We start from the raw sequence: 19154 nt of genomic DNA, 5'->3' as shown, positions 1-19154 counted from the left end.
CTGTGGTTACATTTTAGCTCAGTACATAACATTGTTCTAACACAGTTGTAGCACAAGCATCTTACATGAAGCATGTTGGCATTCACACATGACCCATAACCACTTACAAAATTCCAGATAGCTGGGCTTGTAGTATCTCCTTCTGTTACATTTCTATAAAAATCATATTAATATTCACAAATGACATAGAATTATTTACAAAATTCCAGCAAGCTGGGCTGGCAGTATTTCCTTTGTCACACTTCTTCTCCCCGAAAACTCAAGCTAGTTTTTCAAGTGAGCCTTAAGAAACATTGCTTGAGAGGGTGAGCCTATCTGGGAATACACTACTCCATACCATGCCTTGAGATTCCAGCTGCCTTGGCTTTGCTGACCCCAGTATAGTGCTGCACTGTCCCATCACATGCCTGCAACCCAAGGCTCCACCATAATAATTTAGGATTTGGCTTGCTGGCTCCCATGTAGCCAAAGATTGCCCTCTGACTCCTCCTGCCTTATAGTGCAAATACGTAGCACCAGGTCCTCCTATCATGTTAACATGGTACAATTTGTGCACCTGCCTCTTGCCTAGCAGTTCTACCACGTAGTTAACATCACTTACCTTTCTTACCACCTTGTACGGTCCCTCCCAAGCTGCCTGTAGCTTGTTGTGTCTGACAGGAATGAGAACCACTACCTGCTGCCCCACAGTATACTCTCTAGCTCGAGCATTTATGTCATACCAGACCTTTTTCTGCTGTTGGGCTTCTGCCAGGTTCTCCTGGGCCAAACCCATGAGTTCCCTGAGCCTTGTCCTGAGGTTTAGGGCATATGCCACAACAGACTCATTGTGGGATTCACCCTCACCCTCCCACTCATCTCGAATCAAACCTAGAGGTCCCCTCACCTTATGCTCATACAGCAACTCAAGGGGTGAAAAACCTCTGGATTCCTGGGGCATCTCTCTGTAAGCAAACAACAGACGGGGCAAATATTTGTCTCACTCCCTCTTAAACTGGTCTGCAAATGCCTGTAGCATTGTCTTAAGTGTAGAGTTTAACCTCCCCAACAAGACCATTAGTCTGGGGATGGTAGAAGGTGGCCTTTATGTGCTTCACCCCACGGTGCTTACACAGACAAGCCAGCATGTCTGACATGAAATTGGCACCTCTGTTAGTCATAATTTCTTTTGGGAAACCTATCCTGCTGAAAATCTCTAACAAGGCATTTGCCACATTTTCTAACTCAATGGAGGACAGAGACACCGCCTCAGGATATCTGGTAACATAATCGTCTACCACTAGGATATCCTTTTTCCCTGTGGAACTTGGGGTACTCAGAGGCCCCACAATATCCATAGCAACCCTCTGAAATGGCTCCTCAATCACAGGCAAAGGCATCAAAAGAGCTTTCCCCTTGTCTCCTGCCCTGAATACCTTTTGGCACTGCTCACAGGTCCTGCAGTACCCTGTTACATCTCTAGAAATCCCATGCCAATTAAAGTTCTGCATAATATGTCTCTGTGTGTTTTATGTCCATATGACCTGCAAAGGGAATATCAAGGATTATGGTTAGAAGTGCCAGATGGTAGGCTCTGGGCACTACCAACTGCTGTATTCTCTCACCCTCTAGACCTCCCTCAGGGGTCCACTCTCTATACAGTAACCCTTTGTCCCAGTATACAGATTCCCCCTTCCCTTGAAAATCAGGTACCTCACTAGCTACCTCTCTCAGGCCTTGTAATGTAGGGTCCGAGAGCTAAGCCTGTCTCAACTCTCTCTTAATAACCCTTCCCAGAAGTCTGGTATTCTCTTACAACAGTGCCTTACACTCATCCTGAGTACTACTGCTCACCTCTGCCCTTGCAGTCACTCTGTCCAAGGGAACATCAGTACCCATAAGCAGCTGTGGCTCACCTTCAGTCTCACTGCTACAGGGTAGCTCCCTCCCTGAAGTAACTACCTCATCAGTCCTGGCAGCAAGCATACATTCTGTCTGGGTCCCCACCAAGCTACCAGTCCCACATGCTTGTCTCCAAGACTGACTGTGTGTAACTGCATGCACACAGTGTACTGCATTATCAAAATCATTCCCTATCAGGACATTTGCAGGGATATCCTCAAACACACCTACTTTCTGGCTTCCTTTTCCACTCTCCCAGTCAGGGTGAACCCTAGCTAAAGGTATCTGGAATTGGGTAACTCCTAAAGCTCTGACTAGAGGAGACTGCCCAAGCAAATAGTGTTCCTCTTTAACCAATGCAGGCTTCACAATGGTTAGGTCAGAGGCCGTGTCTCTCTTAGCAATGGCCTCTTTCCCATCCACTAAGATGGGATATAACCTATTGTGATAGTTTGGTACCCTTGTTGTCTCGAGACAACTTACTGCTGGCATTTTGTTGTGTCCACCTATTGGCTGTCCCACCTCCATGGACATCTGTATGCTATAGGGCCCCACTGGTTGCATTTCAAACATTTAACCCTTGGTCCTAAACATGTACCTGGACTAGTGACTTCCCCTGCTACTGGCGGACTGTGTTGAGGCAGACTAGGCTGCCCACCCTGGGTTTCCTTAGACCCATGAGCAGCACTGGGTATCCCTTTCCTGTGTAGTGATGCCCTGCTTGCTAGGTATAGGTCTCCCTTCTTCCCAAACTCATCTGCAGTATTGCATTGCATATCAGCTAACCAGATTCTCATATCCTCAAGCAAGGTGCTAAGGGCTTGTTCCCTCACCAAAAGGTCTGCCAGCCCGTTAGAAGTGGTGACCTGACATCCACTCACCCATCTATGAAAATAAGTGCTTAGTAGCAATATATTCACACACACCTTCATCTGCCTTGCGTTTATGCCCACAAAATGTTTTCCTATAAGCTTCAGGTGTTACATTCTAAAAGACAATTTTTACAGTATTATAATTTAACCAATCAGTATCAGACAATTTAGAAATAGCAGTTACAGCTTTACCATGGAGTAAGGGGGTTAGGAACTGTACCCAGAGCCCTTGGGCAACATCATACCGTTTACATATCCTCTCAGACATATGAATGAAACTATCAAAATTATTCCCCCCTGTAAATTGTGGAAGAAATTTAATGGCCTTTGTTGCTACTGGGGTTCGGTTACTCACTTCCCTACTACCTCCATGGCCCTGGTGAAGAGTCAGCATCTCCTTTTCATGTTGCCTCTGCCTCTCATTCTCTTCAGCTTCCAGATATCTTAGTCTTTCTGCTGCTTATAATTCCATTTGTTTCTTCTGCCACAGCCTCTCTGTTGATTGTATTTCCAAACGTTTGGCCTCCAGTTCAAGTCTCTTTAACTCCAGATGGATTTGTAACTTCTCTGTGGAAAGGTTGAACTGTCCCTTTTCTGAGAGTTGTACATCTCCAATGCCAGCCTAGTTGTCCTCCTGGTTGCTGTTCTGTGATTCAGCTGTGTCTAAAGCTGCAGCCATTTCTGCTTTAGTCAGGTTGGCATGTACCAGTCCTTTAGCCTGGCACACCTCAGCCAACTGGCTCCTTGTCAGCTTGCCATACTCCTCTGCTGACATGCTGGCCTGCTCTTCCTGACTAACTAAGCTAACAAAAAAAATAAATAAAACAACTGTGATATGAAGTCCTGATTGTTCACTGTGTGGCTGATTTGGAGTACAAACACCTTTAGTGACCACTGTTTACAGGCTACAGGTATTCAATATCTACACCATTGAATCCTAATATGTGGATATTCTACGACTGCAAGCCAATTAATAGGTGATGTGGATATCCCATCACTGCCAACCAATTAGTATGTTATGCCCCTGCAATGGCCCAGTAATCAAGGAGCCTCAATCCTCACCACTGGTAACAGTGGGGAATGTACACACTGGGAGGATGACAAGTACACACACAGTAAAGTGCAATTTCCCTTAAGAGCACACAGAAATCACAGTCAGTCTGGGGCTGGTTTCTCCCTCTTTCTCCAGATCCCCAATAAGACTCCCCACTGGCACATTTATAATGTTGAGATCTTAGCTGAGTGGCCAAACCAAGAACTCCGGTACCCCCTGTGTCCAACCAGTGCTTCGTGTCCCTGCCCAAGTAGCTGACACACACACAATTAGAGGTTTGATTTATATACAAACACACACACACGTGGGGAAGGCTGGCACAGGTTTACTAGCTATGCCTCCTTCTGCCCAGACTATAAGTTAGTTCTGACTGCCACCAGCCACTCTTTAGCAGCTACTTTAAGGCCCTTAGCAAAGCATGTCCAATCCTACTGTGTAATGTTACTATTAATCCAAATGGTAGTTTGACTAAGAGCAAGCCTATTTAGGAGTGGCCTGTACAGTGTCAACAAATAGATATGCTAGTACACTAAGAGCTTAAATATCTCTAAACAGACCAGCCACAATTAAAAGGTTTAAATAAATTTAATAATAAACAATAATAGAACAAGACAATACTAAATAAGTAATCAGTTACATCAGAGTTCAAAATCACAGGAAATATTTAAAACAACATTGCAGGACAGTCTCAAATAAATAAAGAAAACATCTAGGCTATACTTTACTGTATTCCTGTCTGAATCTAAAAGAATTACTATGCCCTAAAACTTACTTACAACAAGGCAAGTGCAGATCATGGTGAGTGGATGTTTCCAGCTGATGTTGTTTGGTCAAAGACAAAATACAAAATGCCCTCTTTCTCTCTCTCAGAGAGTTCTTAAATAATATCAACTATTACTGCTGGGTTAGCATGGATGACATCACTTTTTTCACCTGACTTTAGTTCCCAAGCTAAACCCCCATTGCCAGAAACTACCCGCATTTAACATTTCTCTGTGAAAATACACAGCCTTCATATGTTTCCAACTACTAGAAGACATAAAACAATAAAACACTTACAACACAACACAGAGAGTCCCCTAGTATAGACACCCTGTCTTCTGTTGACTGAAACTGAAAGATAACTTTTATAGCACAATCGTAAAACAATTTAATTTCAACTATTTTCATGAAGTTTTGCAGGTTAACCCTCTATGTTCTAGTTTCCACTGTTAAAACAAATACATTTAGACAATTACAATAGTTTATATACATTTATGTTCTAAGCCAGCAAGGCATGCTGTGGTTACATTTTTACTCAGTACATAACATACTGTTAAAACACAGTTGTAGCACAAGCATCTTACACGAGGTTGACATTCACAAATGATACATAACCACTTACAAAATTGCAGATAAATGGGCTGGCAGTATCTCCTTCTGTCACACTTCCAAATAAATCATATTAATATTCTCAGATGACATATACTTATTTACAAAATTCCAGATAGCTGGGCTGGTAGTATCTCCTTCTGTTACATTTCTATAAAAATCATATTAATTTTCACTAATGACATTTATTTTATTTTTATTTATTTTATTTTACATTTGTTGACCGGGATAGTCCGACTGGATACATGTCCATTTTCAGCGGAGTCCAACAAGGTTAATTAAGGTACATAAAGACATATCACATTGTATTCCAAATGAGCAGGTAGTAACAATATTAGGTACAAATGGTAACATTGCATTACATTCAGGTTTATTCACACTTAGTTGAGTAACACAGAAAATGCTTACTTATAGGAAAAACTCATGTGAATGTTAGTCAGGGTTTGTACATGGACAAAGCCAGTGTGATTTAAGGTGGATATTTAGTTCTTTTTTGAATAGTGCTAGTGATTGTAAGGAGGTAAGCTTCTGGGGAAGAGAATTCCATACTTTGCCAATAATATTAGAGTAGAGTGAATCGCCACCTAGGTTATGGGACTTGCAAGTTTGTATTAAGAGTTTGTTAGATGAGCAAGAGAGCTTAGGTTGGAGTAAGGGATTAGGATGTTATGGGTGTTATCTGGATGTTTCAGGATTTTAAAGGCTTCAATGAGTTGGTATTTCAGTAATAGATTAGGGAGTTCTGGCCAGTCAAGTTTTTTCAGGCTAATGCAATGATGTGTTCTGTAAGGTAGGGCAGTGATGAATCTAGCAATGTGATTATAAGAGGTGGAAAGACGATTGAGGTCAGACTTGTTGAGGTTTGTAAGGATTGGGGAGGCGTATAGTAGGGTGGATAGGAGGTGAGACATAGACATAGACATAGAATTATTTACAAAATTTCAGCTAGCTGGGTTGGCAGTATTTCCCTTTGTCACACAGGGTTTGATTCAGACTTCTGGTCATTGGTTAGGCTTGTAAAAGTCTGGAATGGGATAGTCCCATACTGATTCACATTAAATAAAATCAGCTTTCTATGAGGAACTCTACTGCAAAAATAAACTTATTATATACCAGAGGAAGATAAAGAATGATCTGTTAAGGCAGCTCCGGCATCAGTCACATAAATCAATGTTTCACTACTACATTACAGACTGCGACAACTATGTCTAGCATCAGTGTCATTAAAATTCATAAGGGATATCATCAGTGAAATCAGTGTATTTAAAGCAGTGGAAGAGAGCAATATAAACCATTGTTCACAGATTAGTACTAAGCTAACTGCCCTTACAAGCGTAGCCACTTACCCCTTGTGAGACTCAAACCCTGCACCTTGTGCTCGTAAGACAAGCACCTTAACTATTAGGCCACTGTTTGTCTTAGCATATCCCCATTTAAATAACATATTTAAATAACATTTTGTTTGTATAGTTCTTAATAAAAACAATGATTATATTTGATATAAAAATAAAAAAGAACACAGTCACACGTTGTCATTTAGTGTGATTGTGCAATCTATGAGACATCTAGTGCAGAGGGAGAACAGGTAAATACAGCGTGATACCTTATTATATCCCCATACTAGCATAATACTGCAGAGAGGAACACAACTTTTGTTTGGGTTTAGTTAATTTGTTTAGCTTTCTTTCTTTTGTTTTCTCTGGCTTTTTAATTAAAATAAAAGTAGCTGGTTTAAGTCTTAAACACAAACTATCCCAAAATATGTAAATAAAAATATATTAAAATCAACAAAACACAAATGCAGAAGCTGTTTTCTACCTCTTTGGGGTGGACAACAATGCAAAAGGCAATCATTTCAAAAGTTCATAAGTTCATTATTTTTTATAATGTTTGCCATCAGGCATTATTTCTTAGACAGACAGATGCACTTCAGTCTTAGGAGCCACGTTTCAGTGAACAAAGTTATATGGTTTTAGATTGTAATCTAAATTTTAAATAAGCAGCCTATGTAACCTTACTAACTTGGTATACTCACTGCAAAATAAGATGTAGTATATAACATAGACTGCTTCATAATAGACACTGAATAGAAAGTTAGCAAAAGTAAGACAGCAAAGAAGAGTTTGACAACATCAGAGATGTAAGTACCTTTCTACTCAAGCTGTTCTATGGGGAGTCCCACTCTAAAATATTTGTCTGAAAATCTGTATTTTATTACTCTAAGCATTGACAGACATAGGAGCCAAAAGCAAAATTAATCAAGCAGCCATTTTTCACAGTTCTACTTGGGAATTGTATGACAGAAATACAATTTCATAAGCAATTCTTTCCAGAGAATTATTATTTTTTCATATATATCATGCAGGTGGCTTTACCTGTTGTAATGATTCATTTTTATTCTTACATTAAAGTCATCTTGGAGGTAAGATACAGCTTAACCTCTTATTGCAAGAAATCTGGGCAAAGCTTAAAATAATGGGGGGAGGCTCAAAAATGGAAACAAGTTTTAAATATTTCTCTTATAAACTTGGAAAGTTGCAATAATAACAGGATTTATGCTAGCATGTGGGAAGATGGCATAATGGTTAAGGTGTTTACCTGGCAGATGCAAGGTTTGATTCTTATGTGGGGTAATTGGCTAGGCTTAAAATGGCCCCCAAGGGCAGTTAGCCTATGTATTTTCTGAAGAATATAAAATCTGAAACTCAAATATATGTCATTATTTAGTGACTTCATCTTCCATGATTTACAGGAAATCCACAAATTTTATGAGGAACAGATCAAAAATATGAGGAGAAAATCTGGACATTCTGCAAAAATCCAAACAGTTGAGAGGTATGTATTCCTCTTGGTATGGAGCTTTGGAATCAAAATTCCATCGCTTATCATTCTTAATAGTGAGCTTTAGGGAAATTCTTCATTTATCTCATCTGCTTCATTTCTGTGTATCAACTTACTTTCAGGTAAAGAAAAAAATATAATCTTATATTTTAGGAAATCATAAAAAAAAGTTACATGACTCACAACACAACATCATACGAAGTTAAAAGTAGAATGGAAGATATATATGAAGAAATTCAATGGAAAGGGTAGTGAAAGGGGCAGCTTTTTTGAATATGTGAGACAGGCATAAGAATCTTACAAATTATAGAAAATAATATTTTGGTTAAGCAGGGCCTTTTGCTTTTAATATGTATGAACATAGGCTGATTAGTCAGATTGCAACAAGCACAGAAAGAGGAGGACCCAAAATAAAGAAAAATAGTAACAAAGCAGCAGTGTAGACAGGTGATCTGCTGTGGCGACCCCTAACCGGGAAAAGCCGAAAGAGGAAGAAGAAGTAACAAAGCAGCAGTGTGGCTGTGTGGTGTAACTGGAAATGGGGGCGGAGACAGAGTGAGAGAAAAAGGTCAAACATATCAGGGTGGGATTTTAGACTGGTGAGTTATAATGTTCTATCATACATGGTAAGAACTAAATTATGACAATGGGAAGACTAAGGGGTTATGAGTTATACAGGGAAACAGAGAGCGCATTGAGAGCTATACTTCATTGTAAACATAAAAAGTGCAAATCAAATAAGAGAAATATATACTGTTCAACTAGGAAATCAGAATAGCAATAATGAAATGGACTGGACCTAAAAAGAGAGGTAGATCAGAGAATAAAGTAAGGTAATAAAACATGCCAAAATAGAGATTTTAAGAAAGCTGACAGGGACTATTGGAAAATGGGTTAAGAAATGATTTAACTGCTTTATTGAGGAGAAAGGCAGAATAAATGTATGTATCTATCAGGCAGATATCTGCCAGACCAGACTGCAACTCTCTTTTAGTCTTTCTACATCCCTACTCCGTTCACTTTGTATCTTTTACCTGCATATCTATATCAATTACTTGAAACTCAGATAATTTGTTACTATCTGTATATAGTTTTATATCTACATCTGTGTATGTACTTGTAACTCATGCAACTGTTTTTGTTATATGTATAAAAATTTACATATCTGTATATAACTGGACCATTTCTCCTCGGTCCTCCGCTGAAAATGGGTTCCTTCTGACACAGACAGACCTTCCTGGTAAACAAATGTCAAATGAATAAATAAATAAATGTAAATTGGTTGAAGAAGGCAGAGTAGTTACATAAATTATTTAAAGAGGGGGAGAATTACTGAAGATGAGGATCAAATTGAACTTCTTACTGAGTTTTTTTTGCATTTGGGTTTATTGAAGAGTATATGTATTAGATCAGCAAGAGAGAACAGGACAGGGAGAGGGAGTGGAACGGGACTGAGTTTGGGATGATGGACCAAATAATGAGTTTAGAACAAAACAGAAATTCACAGTAAGGTGATAAGGTTTTAATTGTGTCATACACTTGACACTGCTAATGAATTATTACAATTCTGAAGTGCATGAAATACCCTGAATGTGATACAAAAATGGATAAATTATATCCTGGGTCAGAGCAGCTATAGTGTGAGACTGACCTTAACAGTAGCAGCAGGTCATGAAACAGCTTAATTTCAACTCCCATTTCTGCCTGCTTTGAATGAAATTGCTTCCTTTAGACAGGGCATACATACGGATGTCAACCAGTTCCCGACTGCTTGACCAGCTTTCAAAACTGAAACAACACATGGTATTTTTTTATCTTACATTTGATTAATTTGTAGTACATGGAAAAGATAAATCTCCATTCACTACAGGGAATTATGAGCAGGTCTGTGTATTGTAACCCTGTATTATGTGTTCTTGACATGGATACCAAGATTCATCTCTTGAGCTTTGCTCTCTAGGTGAAGTTCTTGGTATCCATAGGTTCATAGATTAGTACTAAGCTAACTGCCCTTGTGAGCCATTTTAAGCGTGTTTGTAAGGCAAACACTTTAACCATCAGGCCACCCTCCCACCCTTGTCTCAAACATATAATAGTGCATTAGCATCAGCAAACTACTTATAATCCTCTGTGTTAATGCCATTGTTTTGCATCAGTTAAGTATATTAACACACTGAAACAGGTCTGCTGCTTGTTGTCCCTGATTCATATAGTTGCTCACAGTACACCTCCTGTTGTTGCTTGTTTTAATTGAATTTAATGAACAGACCAGATTAGAAGAATTATGTATTTACTGACAATGGATTGTGGTGCTGGGCTTGTTTTTGGATTTGAAGCATAAGACTTACCCTATTCATTCATATTGTTGTTAGGATTTCCAACAGGTAAATAAATGTTGAGAAAAGTTCAGTAATTTAATTTATTTGGCATGACAGAGACACATTCCTTGTGACATAAGTACATTGTTATTTGCAGTAGCATAGCTAGGGTGGGGTGAGAAGTGCAACTGCCATGGAAACAAAGTGTTGGGGGGGTAGGATCAGCTGAGCTTTCTTTAATGCAATAACAGCATTCCCATGCCTTAGCCTTACAGGTCGCATTTCTGTGCCCTGGCCCCAACCCTTCTTCAAAATATTTTATTTACAAAACAATCATTTCTTCCTTTAAACTGTAGCAAATTTTTCTATGAATTTTGATTGGGATTGGCTGATTGCACTCTCCGACAATTTGTGGAAAGGGTAGTTGCCACCCTAGCCCGACCCTAGCTAATGGTCACAAGGGCTCTTCAGTCCTTCACGCTGGGTATATTTGAATATGACCTAGGGATGTTGATGTGGGAGTGAATGACTTGCAGTGTCCATTCCTGAGGGTCATGCAGACATGTTGGAACTCACCTTGCATGTGTTAAATGAAGGCAAGACTCCACCCCTGACCATACCTCTCAACATCTTAGTGCTAGAAATCTGGACAAAGCCTAAAATAATGGGGCAGAAAGGCTCAAAAATAGACGTTGCCCTTATAAACTTAGAAAATTACTAGAACAGTACGATTTGTGTTAGTGTGTGTTTTCTGAAGGATATGAAGTCTGAAACTTAAATGCATGTTATTATTTAGTGACTTCAATCCTCATGATTAGCCAGAAAACCAGACCAAAAAGTATGAGGAAAAAATCTGGACAGTCTGCAAAGATCTGTACAACTGAGAGGTATGGCCCCGACTGGAATCCTACCATCACCCAGAATGATACAGGTCAGGCCAATAGTACAGGCCAACATGGAAGGACTGTGGCTGACCAAGTTCGCAGATGACTGCAAACTGGGTGCCATAATCGACTCTCCAGCCGACACAAGCATCCTCCAAAAGGGCCTCATAGAAACAGACAACTGGTGCCAGAACCATGGCCTCAAGCTAAACGCCAAAAAGTGTATAGTCATCCCCTTTGGCAAAAACAAAGTGCCCACAAATTACCACATAGGTGGTAATCCATTAAGTATGGAAGAAGTAATTAGGGACCTGGGGACCCAAGTTGATAGCAATCTCTCATTTGACAACCACATGGCCAAAGTGGTTAGAAAACATTTTATATAGCCCACCTAATCATGAAGGGATTCACATCTAGATCAGGGAGGTCATCGTGCCTCTTTACTCATCCCTCATCAGGCCCATAATTGAGTACAATGCCCCTTTTGGGATGTACCTTACCAGACACCTGCAGCAACTGGAAAGACCCCAAAAGTACCTCACCAAGAGGATCAAAGGACTCAAACAGATGCCATATGCTGCCCGGTTAAAGAAACTCCAGCTCTACTCAGTGGCATACCACCTGCTCAGAGGTGATCTGTGCCTGACGTATAAAGCCATGTCCAATCTGGAATTAATGGACATGCTGCACCTCAGAAAATCCAAATCCCATCAAGCTACGCACTCGAGAGACTTGAACCTCAGCACTGAAATAAATAGGACATGCTGGAGGGACAGATTCATAACCCAGAGGGTCCCTTCACTCTGGAATAAAATCCCAGTCCAGGTTAGGCAGAGTCCCTCATTCACTCTCTTCAAGAGGAATCTTGATGAGTGGATGGGGGATCGTAGGTTTACCCCGGGTATCACTTCTGTGTCATTGTTAGACAGAGGCACAGTATACCAACCTCGAAAAAGGGCATAGCAAAATTAATTTAAAATGGGTGGCGAAAGCCAAACACACTCTGGCTAGGCTTATAAATGCCCTAGGGCAGATAGCCTAGTATGAACCTATGAACCTATGATGCCTAAATGCATACACAAGATTTGTTTGTGTCTTTCGGCTTTTCCCGGTTAGGGGTCGCCACAGCGGAACTCCGGTCCGCTAATGATTGGTAGTTGATTTTTACATGCCGAGTTACCAGCCCTGATGCACAACCTTCAATGAAGGTATGCCCATTCATGCATGTCTCCACGCAGAAAACACGCTAGCTGAAAATCGAACCGGACAGCGTCTTACTGTGAGGCGACAATGCTACCGCAGCACCACCACCGTGGGTAAATACATACACAAGATAATCAACTTTGATGTTTAGTTAAGTAGTTGATGTCATTTTAAGGTGGTCCAGTATGTGACAGCTTGGAAGGATTTGGAAAATAGACCAACCTGCTTCAGTAGAGATGGCCTACACCTCTTGCTCCATAGCTCCTGCTTACTGGTCAAAGCTACCATGATGTCTTTCAGGTCTATTTTAGGTCAATTCCAACTAGTGGACATTCTACAGTAGTAAATAGAGTAAGTAGACCAGTCTAGATCCTAACTCTGATCACATCAAGGATGCTCTTCTCAGAGCCAGTATTCATAACAATAAGCAGTCAGATGATGAGGTTGTCCTGCACACAGAAGAGATCCATGCTTGTGTTGTAACTGAGATTTGGTTTAAGTACAAGGACTGTACTTCTTTCTTACTTGGATACAGCTTTTACCATGCCTTCTGACATGAGGGCATGGATACCTCTCAATCTCTTACCACAAGAAATCCAGACAAAGCCAAAAATAATGGGGGGACAAGGGCCAGAAAATATGGATACATTTTAAATACTGCTCTTATAAACTTGCCAACTTGCTAGAATAAACTGTTTTATGTTACCATGTATTTTCTGAAGGATATGAAATCTGAAACTCAAATGTCTGTCATTATTTAGTGAATTTGATCCTTACTGATTTACCAGAAAAATGCAAATTTTATATGGAACAGAACAAAAGTAAGAGGCAAAAATCTGGAGATTATGTGAAAATCTGGAGATTTGAGGGATATGCCTGAGGGATGCTGCAGAAGTGTCTCCATGTTTATCAGAAATAATATCTCCTTTAGGCAAATCCCCTGTAGCCATAATACTGAACTAATTTTCTCTTTATAAGAATAAGTCAATTTATAGATTGTTGTGGGGAATTCACTTTGAAGGATCGAAATTTCAGAACATTGAATCTCTGATCGTGGAAAACCAGAGGATTGAAGTGCTGAAATATCAAACCTAAAAAAACCCCCCAAAAAAACTAAAACATGAAAACTTATTTCACATTTTTGCAGGGGAGCACCCTCTGCTACTTAAATATATCAACTCCAAGATCGCACTACAGTGAACAGAATGGTAACATTCCCATTCTGTACTGTACAGTGATCTCCATTTACAAGATTCAATATTTCAGCACTTCGATCCTCTGGCCTTCCACAATCAGTGGTTCGACGTTCTGAAATTTTGATCCTTCCAAATGAATCTGTTGTGGGATACCATTCCTGTCCCCAGTAAACTATGACAGATTGCCGAATGTCCTTAGTCAGCTACCCTTATCAAAAATGCTTCTATATTGGGAAATTTCAATTATCCTTCACTTAATTGGTGTACCTATACCTTTAACGGTGGGTATACCCAAAGATTCATAGCTCTAGTAAATTATAGCTTAGAAGAAATAGTTAAGTAGCCCACTAGGAGCCAGAATATTCTGGACTTGGTCCTCACCACCAAAACTGACACTAAGTGAAACAAGCCTTTAATATCTCCATCTCTGGGTAAGATAACCCACAAATTAGAAACTTTTTCTCAAAAGCCACTAGCCCCACAAAAGTAAACAATGCTGAATTCAAGGACTTTAAAAGACTAACCTTGGGATTCATAAAGACTAACCCTGGGATTCATTAATGCCTGCACTATGTGTACACTAAGTGCACACTGTTCTGAGTGAACAGACTTTATACTTAAACTCCGATGGAATATCTAAGTTTACAAGCAATGTCAGTACTCCCCATGAAACTTCTGTTACTTTTGCATCTGAACTCTACTTCTACATAAAAGAATTTAAATCACAAAGTACCCACTAGAACCAAACATAATGGGAAATTTAAAAAGAAACATATATATATATATATATATATATATATATATATATATATATATATATATATATCAAACAGAAGAAAAAACTTCTCAAGTCACAATTTAAAGATTTCATCAAAGAAATCAGCTAGGAAGCAACAATTATGAGAAAGACCAAAGTTGAACAGGAACTGAAACCAGCATGAAAAACCAAATATAATTATTAATCCTTCTATAGTTTTATTAGGAAACCGATAAGTATCACCTTGCAATGTGTAGAACTCATTGAAAATGGCATCAGCCACTCACTCTCACTCTGAAGACATAGATGGCATACTCAAAGGCAGATGTAGTGCTTTTTTTCACTCCAGAAACAGTCACTGAAATTTCACAGATTCCTGAGTCTTATTCACCATGAAAGATCACAATGGAAGATGTCTGTATCCTCTAAAATTAAAACTAAAACTAAAAAATTGGTTCAGACAGTTTACCTGAATGCCTAATTAATAGTACCAAACATGCCCTTGTTGAACTCCACCTGCACTTGTTTAACATAAGCCCTGCAACAGGGTATGTCCTTGACGTTTGGCTGTAGTGGTGCCCAGCACAAAGGGGACCCTACCAGAAATTCCAGAAATTGCAGGCCACTCAGTCTAAGTTGCTTAATTTGGAAGGCCATGGAACCCATAACATCTAAAGTTTTAAACTATGAGAAAAACATCTCATACAGCTGGACTCACAACAAATTTTTTTTTTGTTAAGGGCAGAACATTTCTACTCAGTTTGGTAAGCTTCCTTGAGAAATTTATACAGGCAGTGGATAATGGCCACTCAGCCCATACAGCTTATCTGGATCTGACCATCGCCTTTGAAACATAACAAGTGCTGGCACCCTAGACAAGCTAAAAGGAAGAAAGAAAGGTAGATCCATACATGGTAAGATGGACTGCAAAGTGGCTGAAGGATACAACGTCCACAATTATGGTAGCATATACGTACCTCTTCAGAACATGAGAATGTAACCAGTGGAGTTATCACAAGACTCAGCACAAAGACTCCTCCTTTTGGAATATACTTTTCTGACCTCCATATCTCAGATTCTGTTCTATGTCTAGCCAAACTAGCCAGTATCTGCAAGATTGAGGTCATCATCTGTTTCCCTACTGATACACAACTGCTTCAGCAAAATGAGTCCTTATGAATCAATGGTATACAGCAAAAGGGCTCAAAGTGACCACAGACAGTGCAGTATTGTTACCAACACCCCTCCTCTGCATCTTATAGCATAGCCAGTACCACACTCGACATGGGCATGATAATACTAACAGTGCTAATGATATACTGTTTATGACTGGATTTAGAACTGATGTTCTGTTGTTGTACTTGTATCCTACACCCTGTGCTAGGCCTGAATTTCAACTTTTGTTGATCAGTGCTTTACCCTGGTAAACAAACTTAAATAAATAATAAATAAATAAATAAATAAGGAATTGTGGCATCTTGGCTAACAATTGCCTCACCTTTGACCACCATGTTGCAGCAGTCATTAGGGAATTTTCTGTAGCATAACTGATTTCCAACGTACCTCATCTAGGTCAGAGGATGCTGTTGTCCCTTTGAACTATTCCCCAATTAGACTAACTATTAAGTACAATGCCTGTTTTAGCGTGTATATAGCAAGGGAAGTTACACATCTAGAAATGCCCCAAAGATTACTGATGAAAAAGATTACTGGGCTAAAACCCCTGGTTACCAAGACAGACTGCAAGCTCTACCCCTACACACTGTCACTTATAGACCCTTACATAGAGATTTATTGCGTAGCATTCAATATCATCTAAGACTCCACACTAATAGATCCTTTATACCCTCATAGGATGAATGGTTGCAACAAGGATCTGAACTTCAACCATTATATAAGTAAAACACTTTGAAGGGATTAATTCAATACCCATTGGCTGCCCCACCTCTGGAACAAATTACTTGTGCATGTTAAATAGAGTGACACCATTGTCTCCTTCAAGACTAGCCTTGATGATTAGCTGGGTGCCCATAAGGTCATGTCTGGCCTGATGTGGTTTTCAGTCCTGGAAGTGGAGTGTACATCATGAGGGTGGTATTTGACAAGGTGCACAGTCTTCAGACTTACTTGTCTTGTAGATCCTATGCTCATATGATTCTATGATCCTACATAAAAAATGGGAATGTGGATATATGTGAACAGGACAGTTTAAATATCCAAAAATAAAACATTAAGACAGACATGTTATGAGCAGTCAGTATGCTAAACAGGCCTGTATTTTGGCTAAAATTGAAGAAAGAAAGAAAGAAAGAAAGTGTTAAGCCCCAAATTGCATCATTGAAGAATAGCAGGACCGAGCACATAACCTTGTTATAAGTTCAAAATATTGAATACTAGGTTCTTATATTGATGGCCTAATTTATGGCTACTAGTCTTAAAGTAACACTTTCCATCTTAATATTAATGACTTCAGTTGCATGAACAAAAAAAAAGACAATACTGCAAAACACCAGCAGTCTTTCATGTACTATTATCTTCCCAAGAAGGTCAGCATTTTATGGGTAGCCTAAAATCAACATAAAATATGCATTTTTAGCATAACATACATTTATTGCCATTCAGTAGTACCAGTCAGAAAAGTTACTAAGTGTTGCAATGTCTCACGAAACCCAAAGAATACAATGACGTTCATCTCTGTTGTCCTTCCTTCCAAAGGTCTATGTGGGTATGAGCTGCTTCCTGTAGTTAGTGCTACATGATTTGATTTCTTTCACCTTTCTTTGCCTACTGTGTAATCCTGAACAACTCACATTAGAAGACAGTGTTCCTGGGTCACTCCTGAAAAAGGACACTTGCATCTAATAAGTTTATCATGTAAGAATTTTTATTTATTTTTTAGTTATCCCTTGTTGACCAGGTTAGTTCTACTAGGCTAGTGGCCTCTTTTAAGGGGAGACCCAAGGTGGTGTTTAAAACATAATTTATATATCTGGTGCAGAGTGATCAAAGTGAGAAAAGTGTGCTCTCGTTGGTTTATTAGTCATTCTGCAAGTAACCATGTGTCTGCAGGCATTCATCTTTACTGCAGTCTTGGAATTACTATATAACCAAACACACTCAAACTTTACTGATCATACTTCCAAGTCTTGAAGAAATGTATGACAATTTTAGTCTTACCCAAATGGAATATGTGTGACCTTGGTGTTAGAGACATAAAATATCTTCACTGTAGATGCAGGGATTGAGTTTATTTACTTGTGGCTTTCCCATTCAAGATAAAACATGTTGCTTATACCTACAGTACACAATAATTTCTAAACTGAACTACAGACTCCTCTTCTAGCAGACAGATTGCATTGCCCTTCACTATACCACCCCCTTCCAAATGATGCAAGGAAAGAAGCACATCGCTCTTGTTTTCAATATAGTGTATAGAAACACGCTGGACATGCCCATGTCTTTCATTTTGTCCCACCTTTTCTATTCAGTTTATTCTTTGTAACCTTAACAATAGATTCTATGAAGCCTGAATGTATGCAGCCTTAAGAACAGGTTTTGTGGAGTCTGAATATATGGTTTGAAAAGCACTATGCACTTTTCTTAGAATGTGCTTCCTTTATTGTAGTCTTCACTGAGTCTTTAATGAACGCAGTGTTGTGTTACTAAAGATTATGCAAATTCTAACAAGTAAATTAAGAATATATTTGTATACTAATGAATACTCCACAGCATAACTCTTAAGCAGTGTTTTTGTTTTCAAGTGTTGAGGATATCTTACATTGTCTTTGATTTTGGTTTTGAGTCCAGAATATATTTTAATCTCTTTGGGGCATCCAATGGTATGCCTACTTCCAGAATTTTCTTTGTTCTGTTCTTTATAGTTATTATACTAATTGTGGAGCAGAATACTTCAGATGTTTTTCTTCCTTTTTTGTCCAGAGCACTTTTATAGCTGCATCCAGTCATTATTTTCTGCAGGGGATTTTCCTTTTCTCATTGTAATTTATGGTGAGTATACTAACAAAACAGGAGGAACCAAATCCTATGATTACAATATAAAAGAAAGCTAGTGTATCTGAAACTTAACCAGCTCCCTGTTTTGCAGAAACTGGATAATTTTTGCTTGCAGGAGATGGTTCAGAACTCCTATAAGAAATTTTATTTTACATTTATTAACCTGGTTGGTAAAATAGTCCTTCAGCCCTTTTCAGCCACAATCTGAGATACAGGAAATTACAAGTTTAAAGCCTTGCAAACAGCATAAATTATATGAAAAAGGGAAAAAATCAGCATAGCAGTTGTAATTGCATAAACTGCAAATGCAGAAGGACTGCAGTAGAACTGTCATAGTCTAAAATATTTAGTAAGTCACATGCAGAGATAAAAGCTCTCTACAACTTTGCCTTACCTGCATTCATGTAGTATAAATAAAAGCAACTGAATCACATTTGCTCAAAAACACAACTAATTGATACAATTCTGTGCGACGTCATTAACGTTGCACTTATTTTGAAAAAAGTGTGAAACTATCAATACACTGTGCAATTTTTTGACACATAATAACACTGTTGCATTTTAGTTACAGAAGCTGCACTTTCAATACATATCTAATCATAAATAAGACCCAGAATATATTATGTATGTTCTAAATATTGTTCCATCAATTTCATTTGATTTGTGCCCCTGCCACCAAAGAAGTTTACAATGTAGTTATGAAGGTATAGTTCCTCAAAGCACTGATGCCCTTGGGAGAGATAGTGATGTTGGAAGAATAACT

The sequence above is a fragment of the Protopterus annectens genome, chromosome 3.part1, assembly GCF_019279795.1.
Source record: "Protopterus annectens isolate FY-2018-M chromosome 3.part1, PAN1.0, whole genome shotgun sequence".
Classification (NCBI taxonomy): Eukaryota; Metazoa; Chordata; order Ceratodontiformes; family Protopteridae; genus Protopterus; species Protopterus annectens.
This window is presented reverse-complemented; position numbering follows the sequence as displayed.